The following is a 21,196-nucleotide window of genomic DNA, read 5'->3' on the forward strand; positions in this document are numbered from 1 at the left end:
TGTCTTGCATGGCTCTGCGCTTCTGGCATGGAAAGTCGTGTACAGACCTGCCCTCAGCGTGCGAGGGCGGTGTCTAAGTAGCTACCGCGACGTCATCCCGGCGACCACAATGCAGGCGATGAACGGGTAGCTGACCGATGCCACCTGTCGACGCGCAGGGGTACTGCTGAAGAAAAACTTTCCGGATCCAGTCTGATGCCTGAAGGTAATTCTAAGGTAAGGTATCTATAACTAACCTATGTTTCTTACAGATATATCATTACCAAAGGTAAGTAACGTGTTCTTTAGTTGCGGGGAGGCTGTGGGGATGGGAGATTACCTTCTGGAGCGTGTACACCCCTAATCAGGATCAGGTCTCCTTCCTACATAGACTCTCGCCTCCACTGGCCGATTTAGCTACAGGAGATAAACTCCTTGAGGGTGATTTCAACACTCTGTCTGATATCATTATGGATCATTCGACACCCCCACTGCCAGGGGCCCAAGCACATTGTAATGCGACATGGATACAGGTACTGGATGTCCGACAGGGAAGTGGAGGAAAGTTGGAGGACACAACATACTGTTCTGTGCTCACGTACCCTGGGGGCAGCTATCCCCCACCCTGAATATCTAGGTTGCAGGCTATCTGATGACTGCCTGTTGTTCCTTGAGTTCAGACCGTTGAGGAGCCGTCCTTTGCTCCCCATGTAGAGGCTCAATCCTCTGGCCCTAGAGGATGCGTGTTTAAAGAAACACTGCAGTCAGCCATAGATAAATACTTCGCAGACAATGCACAGACTTCCTCTACGAGGCTGATGGAATGGGAAGCGTTTAAGACCGTGATACACGGACAATCGATAGAGGTCCAGAGAGAATTGCACTCTGAGCTGGCATCGCTAGAAGACAAACTACATAAATTAGGAAAGGCCCAGGGCACAGAGGCCGAGGACACAGGGTGTGAGAGAAGCGCGGAAGCAATACAACGAGGCTCTAGAGAAGGTGCGAGGCCATGATTATAGGGGATGCCTCACAAGGGTCCAAGAGGAGGAAGGGAGACCGGGTCGATTATTAGCACGGCTGAGCGAGCCGGAATCCAATCACACAAGTGAGGGACGGGGATGATGCAGCTATTTACGACCCTAAGCAATTAATGCCTTGTTTTATGAGTACTATAAAGACTTATACAGTGTACCAGCCCTTCTCACATCGCAGATACAGGCAGATTTTCTGGGGGACTTGCGGCTCTGGAAACTGGATCCACAAGATTGAGAAGCTTTGGGTGGTCCAGTGATAGAGCAAGAAGTCGGAGTCGCCATTAAATCCATGGCTACTGTGAAGACCCCAGGCACCCTTCCAGCAGAATCTTATTCTACATTTACGGTGTGATTATTTGTTTGCAACCATATAGCAGATTGTATTAGGGGGAAGAATAGACAAAGTTACTATATGAGAGCCCCGCGGCACAAGTTTGAACGGGCAAGATCGTGTCTCAGCAATACGTAGTCTTCAGGACTAGGGAGGTATGCCCCCTATCACCACTGTTGTTCACCTTAGCGATTGAACCACTAGCAGTTCTGTTCAGATCGGGTGGGGAGGACATGGGAATACATCTATTAGAGCGAGCACATATATCTCTGTATATGCGGATGACCTTCTGATTTATTTGTCCAATGCATTGACAAACCCTATCAAAGCCCTCAAGCGCTTAGGGAAATTTAAAAACATGTTGGGCTTGAAAATGAATAGGGGTAAGACTTACCTATTCCCTCATATCCCCTTCTCTCCAGTGGCCCCCAGAACGTCCAGTGGAACTTAATTGGGCACAGTTGACCTTTAGATACCTTGGGATCGATGTCTACCATACTTTGGATGATCTTTGGGAGGGCTCTGCGATCCCTTCAGGCGTGTCTCCTTCTGATGTTCCTTAGGGCTACCTAGTATGTCCAGGATCTCCATATCTAAGATGGGTATGCTCCCACGCCTATTGTATTGTTTCATTAATCTCACAATCACCAGGCCTGCTGGTTGGTTCCAACAGCTGAACTCCCCACTGAGAGATCTTATCTGGGACACAGGAAGGTGGAGAGTGTTCTTGGCAACCCTACAAAGACCCATGAAGGAAGGAGGCCTTGTGGTGTCACACTTTGTTATATTTCGGCCAAATTCTATGGGTCGCACAGTGGCTGGAAGGGAGGGGGCTGGCGGATATCGGCTCGACAGGGGAGAGGGCGGGTGCACCATGGTTGATGACCAAACTGCTTAATCCAGCGATTCTATAGGCGAGGAGTGTCCAGAACGGTGCACATCCCCCCGGTACTCACTAGTCTTGCCCCTGAAAGGACTACTGCATGATGACCCGATTTCAGTCTTTACACCTGAATAATTATCGGGAAGGACCAGGGAAGGCTTGGACGCAGTGGGAGACCTCTACCACCAGAATAGCCTGGTTCCCTTTGAGGACTTGGTGAAAGATGCTGGCCTCCCTTCAGGCCAGTTTTTCCAGTATGAAGCCCTAGTGTGAATATTTAGAGATTTATGGCGGGCCATTTGGTCAAGTGGCTATGCTGCTCTTTGTAGGAAGCAACCAGTAAGCCCTTGACAAAAATGCATGAACGCTGGGTGTTGGCACTGAAGAGGGAGCTTACAGACCCGGAATGGAACAAGGTCCTTGCTTATCCTAAAATAGTTTCACGCTCCACAAGGTTGAAATACACGCAGTTTAATTACTTGCACATGACTTGCATGATGCCCCACAGATTGCAGAATGCCTATGGTGGTGATGCCTGCAGTTGCCCCCGGTGTCACTGCGAAGATGCAGATTTTATACATATGACATGGGCATGTCCTGACCTGAGGCCGTTCTGGGTTGGAGAGGTGGAGGCGGTGGGTGTGATGCTGGGATGTACACTTTGCCCCATGATTAAGGTCTGCCTGCTGGGACTCTTTCCCCGTCCACCTAAGAGAGAAGTTAGGAATAAATTCATAGATCTGGCTCTAGCCCTTGTCAGACGAAGGATCACTACGGATTGGAAAGCCACTATTGGTCCAGAGATGGAACTCTGGAGATAGGATGTCACATTTTGTGCCGGGGCAGAGGGAAGGGCTTAGATCAGGGAAGAGGGGAAGGGCCTACGAAAGAGCTCAGCGGAGAGAAACTTTGGAGGTCTAGGAGCACCCGGAGAGGGAACAAGATGCCAGAGGCGGTGACCGAGCTAGGTCACCAAAAGGAACCTGAAGATCATTTACAGCCCAAGAACCAGGACAGATAGAGGGTACACACTAAAGATATTAAGAGATAGAAGGAAGGCCTCTGAGAGATGGGATGGACGGGCCAGTACCAAGATGGTATGCATGGGAAGTGGGTACCTCTGAGGGGTTTCTTTACAAGTGACAGGATCTATAGAGAGATTGAGAAGGCAGCCAGCTGAGCATAATATTCCTATGGATCTCCCTCTCTCCCACACTACTGGCCACTACGACACATGTCAGGAAAGGGTATTTCTTGGATACTGGGACACAACACACCACCCAGCATAAGTTAATTATTAGTTACCATTAGGAGGCATGATAAAGGAGATATCCCCGTTGGAGCTCCTATTTGAGATATGTTAGACCATAAACCATGCATAGAATCACTTACAGAATACTGATCTGGATACGAATCCAATTGACAAAGGGTGGACATAGTGGTAAGGAGCAAAACCTTGCCCGACACCGAATGCCTTTGTTTACTAACAGATGGGGAAAGCTATGAGATTCTCCCAGTTGACCCTACTCAGACATTCTAATAAATTAGAATCCTTAGTAGAAGAACTGATCCCGGACAGGAGTACCAAACATGAAGCAGAATTCTTGATTGCAAAAAAACCAAGATCCCCAAGGTTTTATACGCTTCCAAAGATTCACAACAATAGACTGCCCCCACCCGGCAGACCTATAATATTGGGGATTGGGTCACTCTGGGAACCTTTATCCCAGTTTTGTGACTCGTTTCTGAAATCAATAGTAAAAACGTCTATTTCATACCTGCGAGGTACTAAGGACTTCCTATGTCTTATCCAAGTCATGGAGCTTACCACACCTGATGACATGATACCGATGGATATCAAATCATTCTAAACAACTACTCCCCAAAAACGAAGTAGTGGAACACATTCTAGCAGAAAATGAGTGGTACTTCCTGACCCCTAGACACTTGGTCATGGAATGTACGGAATTGGCACTAACCGAGAACTTCTTTTGATTTGAGGGGGTGATATACCACCAAGTACAAGAAACTTCGCCCCCAGTATGGCTTGCCTGTATGTATATCAATTTGAGTCAGACCATAAATTCACCGAAGAAAATCCATACAAAGACCACATTAAATTGTGGTGTAGATACATCAATGATTTATTAATAGTATGGCATGGCAGTGAATAACTAGCTGTCGAATTTGCAGAATGGATCTGTACTAGAGACAGACACTTGAAATTCTCACACACTGTGTGTAAGAAAGAAGCAGTGTTTCTGGATCTTGTAATCACCATTGATCAGGAAGGCATTAGTACTAAGGTCTACAATAAGACAACAAATAAGAAAAGCCTACTCTTGTATGAGAGTTTCCATCCAAGAGCATTATGCCAAAACTTACTTGTGGGTCAATCTTTAAGAGTCAGACGAAATTGCTCCTTACATTTGACACACAGGCCAATACTTTGGAACAAAAACTGGTAGCCAATCAATATCACCAGGAAAGGCAGTGAAAAAGGCTAAGAAGAGAGCACAGAACAATAGGGAAGCATTGTTGGGAATTTATACGAAACTGAATACGGATAGAGTGGTGAGTGTGACCACATAAACTCCCATCACGCATAAAGTCCAAACCATTATCAAGAAAAAATGGAAGATATTAAATTGCGGAACTAAACAATGGTCTTACCCCCCCCCCCCCCCTCTTGTTTGCATTTAAAAGAAATACCAACCTCCGAGACAAACTGGTACACGCTTAGACACCACAGTCACAATACCCTTCACAGACAACACTGTGGGATACACAAGCTCCTGTGGGTCACTATGCATGTGGCAACTGTTCTCATGCCAGCTCATTAAAATAACAATATAGGTTGATATAACAACAGGAAGACCATGAGTTCTAAAACAATTGACCAATAGCCACAGCTTAAATGTTGTCCATTTGATTACCTGTCCTTATTTTATGTTGGAAGGACCCAAAAAAATTAAAAGTGTGACTTGATGAACACAGGAGTACAATACACTGCGAACGAAATAACACTAAACAGACACGCCATTACCTCGAGTTTAAACACAGAGATCTGGATCTCACATGGGTGGTCTTAGAAAAAGTAACCACCAACACCCCTGACTTCCAGAAGAAATTTCTGATTCGCTGGCAAAGATGGGTGTATTGCCTGAGGTCATGGGAAAAAGGATTTAACTATGAGAGTCCATGGTTACAACTCACTTGACTCATCTCAATACATGTGTGTATGTGTATATATATATATATATATATATATATGTATATATATATATATATATATATTGCCACAAATCCCTCAGAGAGGGAATTAGTCCGCACTCACAACGAGATTCTTCCCAAGTTACCTTTATTTGTCAAGGTTATTCAGCAAATTCAGGTTACAACACACCAACGCGTTTCACAACACACAGTTGCTTGTTCACCGTGAACAAGCAACTGTGTGTTGTGAAACGCGTTGGTGTGTTGTAACCTGAATTTGCTGAATAACCTTGACAAATAAAGGTAACTTGGGAAGAATCTCGTTGTGAGTGCGGACTAATTCCCTCTCTGAGGGATTTGTGGCAATATTTGGAAAGCGGGGCTCTGCTTAGTAGCCCGACACCGGTGGAGAGAGCGCCAGGGGACCACGAGAAATTGAGCCAGAATTGTGTTCGATATATATATATATATATATATATATATATATATATATATCAACTTATAACACCTTACTTCACACATGAAGGTCTGATCGATTAATTCAAAATAAAGGCTATTGTGGCTCTTGTATACATATATTGACTAAGATCGATATATTTGAAAAAAAATAATCAGTCCCTGAGATGAGCCACTTACGGTATATTCCGTTCTAGATCAGGCGTTCTGGTATTACTCCATTAATTTGTAAATTATTAATGGACATTGCGCTAGTACTGTGAATGTGATTCCAACATACGATCCCTGTTGGTTACTCGACTTCTCAGACCAATTGAACCGAGATTTAGCATGATTCTGGATGTCGGGTACCCACTGAAGCTGACGACACCCTCCCGATCATATCCCTCACCGAAGACCCCCACACCGCCAAAGCCAACCTTCACAGAGGTATGAAGGCCGTCGCCGAATGGATGAAGGACAGCAGACTGAAGCTGAACTCAGACAAGACGGAGGTCCTCATTCTCGGACCCACCCCATCAGCCTGGGACAACTCTTGGTGGCCCACATCGCTAGGCACAGCCCCGGAACCCACAGACCACGCACGCAACCTGGGGGTCATCCTCGACTCCACCCTCTCCATGACCAGGCAACGCAACGCCGTCTCCGCGTCCTGCTTCAACACCCTCCGCATGCTCCGCAGGATCTTCAAATGGATCCCTCCGGACACGAGTAAAACCGTCACCCAAGCCCTCATCACCAGCAGACTCGACTAGGGGAACGCCCTCTACTCAGGAACAACTACTCAGGAACAACCTTCACCATCATCTCCCCCCCCCTCCTCTCTACTAAATCGAGACGCTCTTTCAAACAGTAACTTATCCGTCAACATAGGGAAACCCTAATCACAGACATCTACCACTCGTCTGCAAATGGTCCGACCAAGATGGACCGTATATTCCATACTGAGAGACCTGATTGCTGGATCTCCGTGATCAGAACGCAACTATTTATCGCCAAAACCACATCCACTCCCCATAGTTGCAAACTTACCACTATACTCCCTTTTAGATCGGTCGGTAGAGGCTACACTACGGTGACCATCTACACCAACGGCACGGTCCTTATCCAGGCCAATAACGAGAACCTTGAAGCCTTCGACGTCCTTTTCCCCACATTAAGATCAACCTCCCCAACCCTCCCTCACCACGCCGCAACCCCCTCTCCGCCCTCCCTCACTACTAACAGAGAAGACTATGATCCTCTCCACCGTGATATCTTTCCTGCCTGCTACGTCCCCCCTCGCCCAGTTGTCTCACTACGGGCATTTACTACCAATCAGCCACAACAGGAAACTCCAACCCCTCCTTCAATCCCCTCTTCCAAAAGCCACACCTCCCCCAGTTACCGCCTCCCTCATCCCCCTACTGACAATACTTCCTCGCCTCCAGGAACTTCACGCCCCACGAACTTCATCCCAACTCAGTCACTCTAAGCCTCCCCCTGTCCCTTCCCCTCCTCGTCCTCCATCTTCAGTAACCCTCTTCCTCTCGAGTCTCATTCCTGCTCACAGTCACTCAAAGCCCTCCCCTGTCCTTTCCCCTCCCCTTCCCCCGCCTTCTCCCTTGATCCCTCAACCTGATCCCATCAACCGCACCCTGATCCCTCAACATGATCCCACGAGCCTCATCCCAGCTCAGTCATTCAAAGCCTCCCCCTGTCCCTTCCCCTCCCCTTCCTCCGCCTTCAGGAACCCCCCTCCCCTCGAGCCCCATCCCAGCTCACAGTCACTCAAAGTCCTCCCCTGCACCTTCCCCTCCCCTTCCCCCATCCTCTCCCCAGACCCCCCAACCCGAACCACAACACACCGGGCGCTACCCCAGATACCCCCATCCCCTCCCTCAACTCTGTGTCACAACGCCTCGCGGCTCTTGAAAACCAGATTGTCACAATCACCGAGGGCCTACTTGAGATCCTTTCTAACCTAGGTATAGCCCGCAGACCCTCCAAATGCCCCCCGCTGACGGCTCACTCCGGCAACGCTAACAGCTCTCCTAGGCCCACTGAAACCTCTTGTACCCAGCCTCACTATCCCCCCCTCAAGATCTCGGAATCCTGCCTACAGCAGACTGCAAAAACCGGAGACCCCTTCCCTAGGTCCAAGACTCATACTCCTTCCCACACTCCTCCAAACCCCCTATCAGACACAAAACACTTGACTTCAAGGCCTTTAAGATCAGCAGCACCTATGTCAGACAGCGAAGCAGCCCTACTAGCCGCCACATACAACACCCCCGCCTTAGATTCTCCCAAATCCAAAATCCAAGTAATCATAGGTCACCGGAAAGTCCCTCCTAGCACTAAACCTCAGAGATACCCGGTCCTCACCGCCATACCAAGGGAGATCAAAGATAAATCGGCCAGCAATCAGGAACAATTCTCCAACTGCTTGCTAATCAACTGTAGATCGGCCTCACTGCACGCAACAGAATTAGCTGAAGCCATCCTCACTCACGATATTGACATTGCGTTCCTCACAGAGACCCTGGCTAAATAAGATATCCCCTCCCTGCCTTGACTTGCTGGTACCACCTGGCTTCTCCCTCATTACCAAAGACAGGATAGAGCATAGGGGAGGAGGGGTGGCTATCATCCACAAGGACAGCCTGGACATCTCGGAAACCACCTCTTATGACTACGATTCATTCGAATGCCTATCCACCATCATCAAGACCAATGACAAAGACTCTCTACGGTGTCACCTGCTCTACCAACCCCAGGTAAAAACAACCCTTTTGGAGAACAACTTTCCGACCTGATTGCACAAGGCGCACTCAGCGACTCCAATAACCTAATTCTTGGGGATCTGAATCTTCGCTGGAATGAGACACACAATCCCATAATCCAATCGCTATCCAGCCTCCTTCATGATAACAACCTGCAACAACATTGCACCGAGGAGACCCACTACAAAGGAGCCACACTGGATGCTATCATCTCACAAAAGAAATTAATCACGATCAACCACATTCTTCCCGTTGACTGGTCAGAACACCACATGATCCTCTTTCATATCAATCACCCCATTACCTCACATAACCCCCCCCCAAGATTCCCCCAAATGGACAAGAAATTTCTCTCAAATACCCCTGGATATCCTGGATGATCAGTTAAGCTCTCTTCTTCCGGCCAACAAAGCGCACCTTTCCACCAATGAGCTCATCGACTGCTACAACTCCGAGCTAGTGTCCATACTCGACAAACTTGCGCCACTAAAGCTCAAAAGAAGCAGAGTTATCCCTTCCAGAACGTGGTTCAACGCTGAAAGGAGAACTCTAAGAGCCAAGGAAAGAAAGTGGAGAAACAACCCAACGGCCATCCTTTGTGATCAACTGAAAGCAGCCCGAAGGAAATACAATAACCACATCAAAAACAAAAAATCCAGCTTCTTCCGCGAGGCACTGGACAAAGCAAAAATAGACCGAAGGAACTTTACAACATCATCAGGCAACAAACGTCCAAACCATTGTCTTTGTCTGTGCTAGCGTCCAAAGATCTTTGCGACAATTTCGCCCACTTCTTCAACGAAAAGATCACAAAAATTGAACTTTCACTTGACCCCAACAATTCACACCCCAAAAAGACCAGTTCGGCTGCTCCACAGGCTCTCTCCCCCGGCTCATTGAGCACTCCCTGGCTTAGCTTCCGCCCCGTCCCAGACGCAGAGATAATTTCGCTGATCTCGTCCTCCAAACCATCAGCTCATATCTCTGACCCCATCCCTCCCTCACTAATCATGAAAATGAAACACTCTCTTGCACCTATATGGGGCAACATCATAAACAGCCCCCTAAAAAACGGAGTGGTCCCTGACTGCCTAAAAATTGGGCAAGTTACCATCCTGCTGAAAAAAACAGGTATTGACTCAACAGACCTGAGCAACTTCAGACCTATATCTAACCTCCCTCTACTAGCCAAAACATTGGAACGCTGTGTCCTCCTGCAACTGACTCATCATCTGGACAACATCAATCTCCTAGACCCCTCCAGTCCGGCTTCGGACAAGGATGCAGCACAGAAACAGCGATGCTGAATATCATAGATGATATCCACGGATCTCTGGATTCAGACAAATGCTGCCTCCTCATTCTCCTTGACCTTTCTGCAGCATTGGATACGGTGGATCGCAAACTCCTCACCAAGGCTCTTCAAGAAAGAGCTGGCCTCGGCGAAGTAGTTCTCAAATGGTTCTCCTCATTCATACACAACCGAATACAAATAATAAAAATCAAGAATTTCACCTCCGAAATCCAACAGGTCAATAAGGGCGTCCCCCAAGGTTCGGTGCTCTCGCCTCAGCTTTTTAACATCTATATGGAACCACTCGCCAAGCTACTCAGAAAAGCCAACATCCGCTTTGACCTCTAGGCGGACGATACACAAATCTATCTGGAAACTTCCTCTCTCACTGACATACATAGACTAAATGATGTCCTGAAAGATGTTCAACAATGGCTGACAAACAATCACTTGAAACTGAATCCAGACAAAACTGAGACACTCCTCATCTCGAACAAGGAAGACAACCCTCAAATCACCGAATGGCTAAAAGCAATCGATGCGCTTAAAGGAAATCTTACTCTAGCCGACTCTGTTAAATCTCTTGGCACCATCATAGATCCCAAACTAAACATGGTAAAACACATCAAGAATGCAGCCAAAGGTGCTTTCTTTAACCTCAGACTGTTGAACAAGATCAAACCCTACATTCCTAACAAGGATTTCAAACTGGCTCTCAATCTCTGGTACTGTCAAGACTAGACTATGGGAACGCAATCCTAACAGGCATCCCGAAATCGAACTTGGCACCAATCAAAACAGCACTACATGCTGCTGCTAGAATGATTACCGGCATCAAAAAATCGGATCACATTTCCCCAGCACTCAAGGAACTCAAATGGCTCCCAGTAGAAATGCGTAGTAACTTCAGAATGGCCTGCCTAACCCACAAAGCCCTCCATACCGGCAAACCCGAATACCTGGCAAATAAACTCAAAAAAGCAGGCCAAGCCAGGAATCTGAGAAGCTCCAACTCCTTCCTGCTCATCCTACCCAAAACCAGAAAGAAAAGAACAGCGGACTGCTCCTTCACTGGAAACGCCCCCAAAATCTGGAACTCCATCCCCCCGCACATCAGAACTATTCCTTCTTTTGTGGAATTCAAAAGGCAACTCAAATCCTTGTTCCTGATCCGCTCCTTTGGCTGTGGATAACCGGGTCAGCAAGCAACCCCTGAACTATGTGACTACAGTGAATCCCATAACCAAAGAAGCTCGGCAACTCACCCTTGTTCCGCTTACAATGTCACTCATCGAATGCTTATACCTTACTTATGTTATGTTCATGTTTATGTTATGCATATGTTTATACAGATTTTTGTCATTCTATTACTGTAAAGCGCTCTGCTACCTCCGGGTCTTGACAGCGCTATAGAAAACTTCCTAAATAAATAAAATAAATAAATAAATAAACTACCAAGCTCCTGAGACGACTTCAACGAATCCAGAACGCCTCGGCACGACTGATCCTCGATGTCCCCCGTCCTAGCCACATCACACCCCACCTCAGACGCCTGCACTGGCTCCCCATCAACAAGACGATCACCTTCAAACTCCTCATCCACGCACACAAAGCACTACACAACACCGGACCCACATACCTCAACATCCGTCTCAGCTTCCACACCCCCACCCGAAACCTCCGCTCAGCCAACCTCGCCACAGTACCTCGTATCCTGGAAAACCACCGCCGGCAGCAGATTCTTCTCCTACCTCGCCGCCAAAACCTGGAACACTCTCCCCACAAGCCTACGACAGACTCAGGACCTGCTGGCCTTCAGTGAACTCCTCAAGACCTGGCTCTTCGATCAGTAGCGGCCCCCCTCCCCCCCAGCGCCTTGAGTCCTCACGGGCTTTATAAATGCAGTGATTGATTGATTGACTGGCTTTGAGTCACATGACATATTGACACAGTGATGGCCCCTTATGGAGGTAGCTCTGGTTTCAGGAATGACAGGTCCTCCCCTCACAGGTGCTACCGATTACCTGCTAATTGCAAGTCTCTGCCAGCATAAAACCGCTCTCCCCACTCCACTCCACACACATTGGGAGGAAGGAGCAGATGCATCTAGGCTTGCTGTAAGGGACGCACCTTGACGAAGTAAGAGATTGGTTGATCAGAGGGACACAAATCCCTGGATATGTATGAATGTGGATGAACGTGTATGCTGCACACTAAAAGCTTTATCTCTCCTTTTCATTACTCTTTAGAGTGTGACTACAGGGGTCCCTGTGCCCTTCTTCCATGGGGCGTAGAAAATCCATCACTGGGGTTAGATCGTGAGCTGGTCTTGCAACTGGAATAATGACATGATTTTACCTCGCGTGTGAAGTGCCACAAAACCCCGAAGCAAGCACGTTTTGCATGCTTTTAAGTATACAAGCATTGTGATGCAATCCCTACATGTAGAATATTGAATGGTAAGTATATTATTGTCTATCCACAGGTATTGGAAAGCGATATTAGTTAAGAGGTAGACACAGGTCACTTTGGTTTGGATGCAAAGCACATGCCTCATTAGGATTCCATATGCCCGTCCTGAGAAAAGCCACAGACTCAATTGAGCCACAAGAAAGAAACATGTTAACGGTAACAGTGGTGATGGAGGACAAATTCCTCTTATCTCCATAATAGATTTTAATAAACAAGTGTCACGTCTCGCGAATAAATAGTTTTGGAATGCCACATTGATTTTTAACACATTTCTGTCACGGATCCATTCTTAATTAGAAGTGCCTCCCTGACTCCAGGTGTATGCCTGCTCTCCATCAAACTGAGTTTTTGGAGAGAGAAGATTGTCCTATGATGAAGCATGACACCTGGTGATGTGGGAGGACAATCCGTTACATTTTTTTGTATGCCTACCAACTGTACTGAGTAGCATTAGGAGGGATACATCACATATCTCTATAAATTGTCAAATTCTCTGCGAGCTTATTTTGTGTGCATATGTTGTGTTGGGAGGCCAGCTCACACTTGTGACCCCAGAGCCTCTAGTTCCCTTGGGAGTGTGTTTATATTATGGTTATATAATAAGACACATCAGGGGTTGAACTAAACAGTGGTACTTCCTAGCATAGCAAGGATAATAATCAAAAATGGATAATGATCCAATAAACAAAGACTAGATATGTAATCAAACGTGAGCCTGAACAGTGGAGAATGTAGAATGGTTCATAACGTTATGTAAATATAAAGTGTCACAGGAACTTCTGAGATCGTGAATGCTCCAGAAAACAGATAATTTCTAATTTATCATTGAGACCATTAGGCAAAAGACTATCCAGGTGCTTGATCCAAAACGTCTCCCCTTGGGATAGATGACTCTAATGCTTTCCAATATGGTGAACTGAAGTTGTGCTATGTGTGATTACGGTTCAACCAATGTACAACTAGGCTTGAGTTCTTGTTTTTGTTTCTAATCATACTTTTATGTATGGTGATTCACCACAAACATGCATTGGATTTGTTAACTACAGGTGATGATATACTGTGCTGGGTGAAACTATCAAATTCCTTTTATGTGTGTTTCTTCTTTACACACAATCGGGACTTGGTGGTCTGTTGTCTGTCTATCATTGTTTGCTGAACCAGCACGTGACTCAGCTTATTTTTTAATTGTTTAATTGATCACTGTATTTACAGAGTCACAGTGGATTAGATTGCAGCACCTCGCACACTCATCAGTCATACTTTTAAAGTAACCTGTCACTCTCACTTCCAGACTTAGACGGAGTCTACAATCATTTGTCATTAAACTCTGGGTTTCACTTTGGTTCTTTTATTTGTTAGACCAATTTGTTGACCAAACTTTTCAGCTAGGGTGACTGTGCAAGTCTGATTCGCACGCTGCCACCAGGCACGTCGAGGAATATCCAGTTCACTGTTGCCTCAGGTACTCTTTTATTTGTTTGTATCACACAGTGTTGTGTTTCGGTATGTAATATCAAATAAATTTAGCAATTGAGTCTTACAGTTAACTGTTGTTTCCCAAGGATCAGCATTGGTTGAACATCAACTACGTTGTTTATTGTGGACAGGATAGTTCCCGATACAGGTTGCATGTTGAGAGAAAGTGAATTATTGGTGAATTTGTTCACACCAAGGTGCATGTTGGGCATGGTAGTTTTGAGGCTGATCTGCTTTACGCGCACGTTTTCATTTAGTTGGTCATAAATAGTCACAACCGCATGCCTGTGGTCTCTTTGCTGCATTCTTTCATATTCGGGTCTCACAATATGCAGGTGGGTTGATTGGTAGGGTGATTGCATGGTTCTGCACTGGACATATCCATTTCTTTTAGACATTTAGTTTCCATCCTCACTGCTGCGTGGTGGATAACAATCGCGTGCGATTTCATCTTTTTGCTGCTTTTGATAAGTGCTCCCCCTGGTTTGCTTGTTACCTTGTGCCTCCAGAATGTTATTCTTTTTCATAGCAGGATATCTTGGATAAAAGTTGTTTACTATGATGTTTTTGTTCACTTATAGTTACCCCTGACGAATGGAAATTTCACCTGAAATGCATTTGGTCTCAACAGAATCACACTCAATCAAGGCATTTATAGAGCGCACTACTCACCCGTAGGGTCTCAAGGCACTCAAGGCACTAGAATTGTCCATTGTAATTCAACACAATTTTTCATCTTTGTGGATTAACACTTGTATCAAATATTTGAAATCTGCATATTTTTTTTAACAATTCTTTTTATTGAAACAAGGCATCAATAAAAGACACAGTACAGAAGAGTCATGTCATAGCCAATATAACACCTTCAGGGATACAGGAAACAAGAAAACATATATGTCAGAAACCTTACGGGGATGGGTGTACATCAAAAACAGCATCCCTAGGTGGCACACAAATCTCTCCTCTATATTTATTCCAAGGTCCCCATATTGAAGCCCACTTTCGAGGGCGGCCTCTTGCCATGAAAACAGTCTTCTCCCGAAACATACTCCAATCTAAGTTATTTTTCCAGATCTCAAGGGTGGGAGGCTGTTCGGATCCCCACTGCTGGGCAATATTTCTTTTCACTATCATGAAACTTAATGTGGCCCACTGTGTCTGTGCAGAGTTAAGGTCGGTAGGTTCCCATATGTTAAGGAGGCATCTCCTCGCCTCTGGTAGCAAGGAGACCCCAAGACCTTGTATATAGTGTTGTGAATCTTGCGCCAGTACTCAGTGATATATCGACACTCCCAGATGATATGGAGGAACGTCCCAACAAGACCACACTTCTGTCTACACAATCCGGTATCAAACAAACCCATCTGTACAAGGCGGGCCCCGTGACATTGACCCTGTGTAGTATTTTTAGCTGAACGAGCCGCAGCCGTGCAGGAATGGCAACCACTTTAGGAGAGGACACAGCCGATTGCCAGTTCTCATCATCCAGTTCTATTCCGTCTCGCACCACTTATCCCTCAACTCCCTAAGTAGATCCGCCCTGTGATTAATTGGCTTCCTATAGATCAGGGAGATCGTTTTTTTGGGGAGGTGACCAGCTAAAATTCTATCCTTGAGAGGCGAGATCTCCGGAAGTTCTGCGTCCACAGGCAGGGCCGCCTGTAGTGAGTGTCGAAATTGCGCATATTGAAAGTACTAAGATCTCGTCAGCACAAATTCAGCCTGCATTTCCTCAAATGATTTAATCCTCCCCTTGCCCCAGATATCTTTAATGGTGGAGATCCCTATCAGGCCCCACTTACCAAACCCTCTCGTCTTCCAAAGCTTACCCAGCCGCTCCGAATCAAAAAGTGGGGTAGCTAGCGTCAGTTTGTCCCTCCATCCCAAAGAACTCGTGGCATCGTGCCAGATCCGAACAGCATGCTTAGTTGGCCCTGTCAAGTCCAACTTCGTTGCCTTAGAGTACAGTGCCCTATTGTAACTACCTCAAGGGAGGAGCCATTTATCCATGACGTAGCCGGGATCGGCGACGGGGCCATATGTTCCATGATTAATCGCGGCCAACTGGGAAGCCCAATAGTACCGTTTAATATCTGGGAGGGCAATGCCTCCATCATACCAGGGGAGCGCCAGCTTAGCTAAAGCGATACGGGGTCTGCCCTCCCATAAAAGACTATGCTGCAACCCTTCCACCTCACGGAAATAACTGTCCGGCACTACATCTAGGGTATTCTGAAGGGCATAAAGGAAACGAGGCAGAGACATCATTTTAAAAAGAGCCGCTCGCCCCAACAAAGAGTGTGGAAGTTTCCTCCAGTTAGCAATGTCACTCCCAAGCCTCTGCAAAGGGGGAAGGAGATTCTTGGCATACCGAACTGCTGGTTCAAGAGAGATGAAAATCCCCAAATACTTGAACCTGTTCGTATTAATTTGGATGGGACAGTTTCGCGGAGGGACTGGGGGCTCTCCCCTAAGAACAAATAACAAAGATTTCCCCCAATTAATGGAGAGCCCGGATTTCCTACCAAAAGAGGCCAGGACGTCGCACACGACAATGAGGGACTTCCGGGGAGAGGTCAAATAAAGCAGAATATCGTCCGCGTTCAAGGAAACTCGGTCCTCCCAATCAGGGGACCACCGAATGGCCCGGATAGAAGGCTCCCAGCGCAACCAAACCGCTAGGGGTTCCAGGGCCAGCGAGAAAAGAACGGGAGAAAGAGGGCAGCCCTGCCGAGTGCCCCGACCAAGACGAAAGGATTCTGAGACCGGATTATTAACGACTATTTGGGCGAGTGGCTCAGTGTACAGTAAGCGCACCCAGCCAATAAAGTCAGGGCCAAATCCAAATTTAGTCAGGACCGCCCACAAATAGGACCATTCTACGGTATTAAAAGCCATGGTTGCATCAAGTGAAGCAATTACGGTTGGTTCCTGCAGAGTGTGGGCCCTGGCTATCACGCCATGCAACCTGTGTAAATTCAGGGCCGTATTTCTATGGGGAATAAAACCCGATTGATCTGGATGGATCAGTCCGCTGACCACTTTCACCAGCCTATTAGAGAGAAGCTTGGCCAGAATGTTGGGCTCAGCATTCAATAAAGAAATAGGCCTATAAGAGGCACAGTTAGTCTTGGGTTCACCCACCTTATGGATCACCACCACTGATGCAACTCTCTGATCACTGGGCAAGATCCCTTTTTCCCCGACCCCGACAAACATACCTTTAAGGTAGGGAGCCAGCTTATTGGGTCTGAGCTTGTAGAGTTCAATTGGGAGCCCATTGGGTCCCAGCGTCTTACCCGAGTTCAAGGAGCGAATAGCTTGGGCTATTTCATCCGCTGTTAAGGCACTATCCATAAAATTGCAGTCTTCACTGGATAGACGAGGGAGAGCTGTATGTCATGAAGCAGCAAATGAGAGTCCTCCTCCGGTCGATCTGAGACCGAGGTATAAACTGTTTGAAAGTATGCCACAAAGCTATCGACGATACTCTGTGGATCTGTAAGCAACACTCCCTCCTCTGTAACAAGCCCAGTCCTTTTTGTCCAACCAAGCAATAAGTTTCCCAGCCTTATCCCCGAGGTTGTAAAGCCTGCCCTGCTGCTCCCTTCCAAGAGCCCTAGCACTATCAGTGACCAGTGATTTATAATCATACTGCTTAAGGCTCTTAAAGATGTAATTTAGCCTGCGTTACCTCCTGTTCCAGTTCCCCCTCCAGACTACCAATTTCAGTCTCTGCATCAACAACCTCTCTATTCCTTTCTTTTTTTGTTCCAGCTATCAGTGACAGAGCCTGACCCCTGATGACCATTTTGAAGGCTTCCCAGAGAGACATGGAGGAGGACACCGATCCTTCATTATCCATAAAAAAATCATCTAGAGCCTTGATATGAGGTCCTTGCGAAGTTTGGGGTTACGTAGATACCCGGGGTTAATGGGGGCTACCCTACCTGCCCTTCCCAAAGCGATACAAAGCCGGAACCAAAGCGGGGAATGATCAGAGCTACCCCTGGCAAGATGAACAGCTTCAGTGACGTAAAATGTGTATTGCTTCTGATCAGGGTGGAGCAATCTCCAGCCATCCACTAAACCCATTGCGTCAATAAAGTCAGGTAGCCATCGCTTGGCGCGCCCCATATCCTGGAGGGGTTGTCTATCCATTGCTCCAGAAACAACTGCGTTGAAGTTAACCCCCAAGATCAAGAGCCCAACCGGCAGTTCGAGCAGAAGCTTTCCCAAATCCGCGTATGAAGTGGACTGCATACCCGGGGGGACATAGACAGACAAGAGGGTGAGAACATGCCCTTCCCAACGACCTGTAATGCCAACATATCTGCCCCTATCATCTTCCCACGTGGAATCAATCACCAAAGGGAGCGCCTTCCGAGTTAGGATGCCAACCTGGAACCAGATGTGAATTCCGCATGGGCCACCAAATTGTACCCCATTCTGTGCATCGTCTTACTTGAATTACCAACTAAATGTGTTTCTTGAAGCAAAACCACATCCGGCGCCTGGCGTTTAAGATACTGAAGAACCACACTACGTTTAATTTAGTCACCCAACCCATTCACATTCCAACTCAAAACCTTCAGTTCCCATCATCATGTATGAAAAGGAGGTGACAATCCTCTGTCTGCTGCATGCTAATCAAGTACAATATGCTGATGCCATCAACAATCCACACAACTGGTGAAACAAACTACCCACCCCAACTCCCCCCCCACCCCGCTGCCCTGCCCATTAGGCGTAAAACTGGCCATTGAAAACTGCAGAGTGCCTGTCGCCCCTAAAGAATGAACAATAAAGTAAGCTCAGGTTGTTAAAGTCCATGAGCCCCGGTCAGCGCCCAGTCTACATGATGAATAGTCCGGATGAACATCAATTAGACAGTTCTACGACCCCTCGCACCCCTCAACTCAAATTAGAAACACATTTCACTCCCCCCTCCAAACACCCCCCCCAACCCCAAAAAACCCCACACCCCCCGGAACAAGTCAAGACCCAACTGGCCGCCACTTCAGGAAGGATAAGTGTCCGTACTACCACCGCCACCATTGTCCGCCGGGGCCTGAGATCCCGGGCACTCGAGCCACTCCATGACCGCCTCCGGTTGATCAAAAAACCAAGCTCGGCCCTCCGCTTCCATCCTGAGACGGGCCGGGAACAACATCGAGTACTTCATGCCCCTCTCCCTCAGATCCTGCTTGACAGACAGAAATGATTTGCTTTGTTTTTGCACTCTTTGTGTGAAATCTGGGAAAAAGGAAATGGTGGCATTATCATATGGAAGGGGTGCATTAGTCCTCGAGGCCTGGAGAATGGCATCCCTGTCCCGATAGTTGAGGATACGGGCCAACATAGGCTGCAGGGGAGCACCCGGTCTGGGACGCCCGCCCGGGACCCTGTGTGCCCGCTCGATAACAAAAAACTTACTGAGGCCCTTTGGTTGCAGATGTTTGAGGATAAGGTCCTCAACAAAGAGATCGGGGCTGGACCCTCTGATTTTTCCGGGACACCTAAAATTTGTAAGTTATTACGGCGGAGACGCCCTTCGTAATCATCCAGTTTAAGGTCAAATGCAGTCCGGGAGTCCCGCAATTCCTTGACTTCCATTTGCAATTGGGAAACATCATCCACCAGGCTGGAAGTTGTGAGCTCAACCTGCTTCACCTTTTCATTTAGTTTCCCCATGTACGCCAGAATCAAATTGATGTCAATGGCCATTGAGTCCATCTTATGCTCCAGGAAAGTTTTAACCCCAGTGATAGCATCCATGAGGTCTTTTAAGGAGGGCTCGGGTTCTTCCCCCGGCAGGGCACCCTTCACAGAATCCTCGGAGAGTCGACCCTTCTGCGAATCTTTGGCCACTGTGTAGCGATCTAGTTTGTTGACTTGGACCGATTTGGGGCCCTTAGTCCCAGTGCCTTTCACGCGCTCCATCTTCAACACAGCCGTGTTCATTAGGGGTCAGATTTAGTAACGACCAAGTGGCGTGCCCTATCGTTCCAAAAGCACAGGCAAAAACAGGGAGCGTCTTCACCAGGGTGAGCTAAAAAAAATCAGGCTATGAAGGAGTCTACTAAACAGGCCACTGCAGTCGCGCACTACCGTAGATGCGGTCCTCACCTCTCAACAGGCACCAAAAGGCATCCCCTACCATGGCTCCCAAAAGGCCCTCAGGCTTTTCTATTGCTACCCAACAGCCACTCACTCCTCACCCCCACCTCCGGGTAAGCACCGGACGCTCCACAGTAGATCCAGGCCCCCCCAAGGCATTTCACGAACACAAACAGTGCCTGGGCGAGGGGAGGCCCTCAACCAACAGAGTCGCCGCCAGACCAGCCACCGAGTTGCTGCACGCAGGGGGCAATGTAGTTCAGGTATTAGCCTCAGCATACACTGGCATTAGGACAAGCCTCATCACCAGCAGTCTTGCTGACTGATCCTGCATATATCTAGAGTGGGGGGCCTCCTGGGACGCAGAGCGGCCGACGACATTCATTTGGGGCGAAGGGGGGGGAGAAACAGAAAGAGAGAGCCACAGTACTTAAGGAGGAGACATATTGTTATGTTGATAAATAAACTGCATGAGAGCTCTACCACTCTTGTTTAAAAAATGTGTATATGCATTGAACATTGTATGAGTTTTTGATAAACTTCACAATCATCGGGCATTCTGGGTCTAGTTCACATTCGGGTTTTCTAACTCAATTTTGACATGAGCACAGGCAGGACTCTTTTCCGAACTGCACACGCACTTTGTTCCTATCTCCTTCCAAGTTAATGCACCGTAGTTGTTCAATGAATGTGCTTGGTGTTTTCGAGTGTCCGTTAGTGTGGGCAGTGGTGTGGAGTCTAACCGGGCTTACTAACCGTTACGCTGTTAACTGCTGCCCGCGCGGGCTTTCTGTTTTTAGAGTATGAGTTCTATGTTTACGCTCGGCCGGCCGTTGTCAAATGCCTGCACCCGGTGTTCGCATCTCACCTTAATCCCAGCTCATAGAGACTTGAATCTGCTACGCGAAGCCGCTCCACTCGCTACAACGATGTTCATTCGAACGCGAGTTTCGCGCATGCGTACAACAAAGGTGTATCAACTTTTTTTAAAGCTGCTTAAGACGAACTTTATTTACGCGCTGAGCGCTGTAACTTGTCACGCTAACCTCAGCGCGTTAATAAAGTTCATCTTAAGCAGCTTTAAAAAAAGTCTATGTACTTTTGGAAATTTTTTTTGTCGTTGTAGATGTGTGTATTTGTGAAGGTATTCTGCAGTTGTGTGACAATATT

The sequence above is a fragment of the Lissotriton helveticus genome, chromosome 1_2 (genome assembly GCF_964261635.1).
Source record: "Lissotriton helveticus chromosome 1_2, aLisHel1.1, whole genome shotgun sequence".
Taxonomy (NCBI): Eukaryota; Metazoa; Chordata; class Amphibia; order Caudata; family Salamandridae; genus Lissotriton; species Lissotriton helveticus.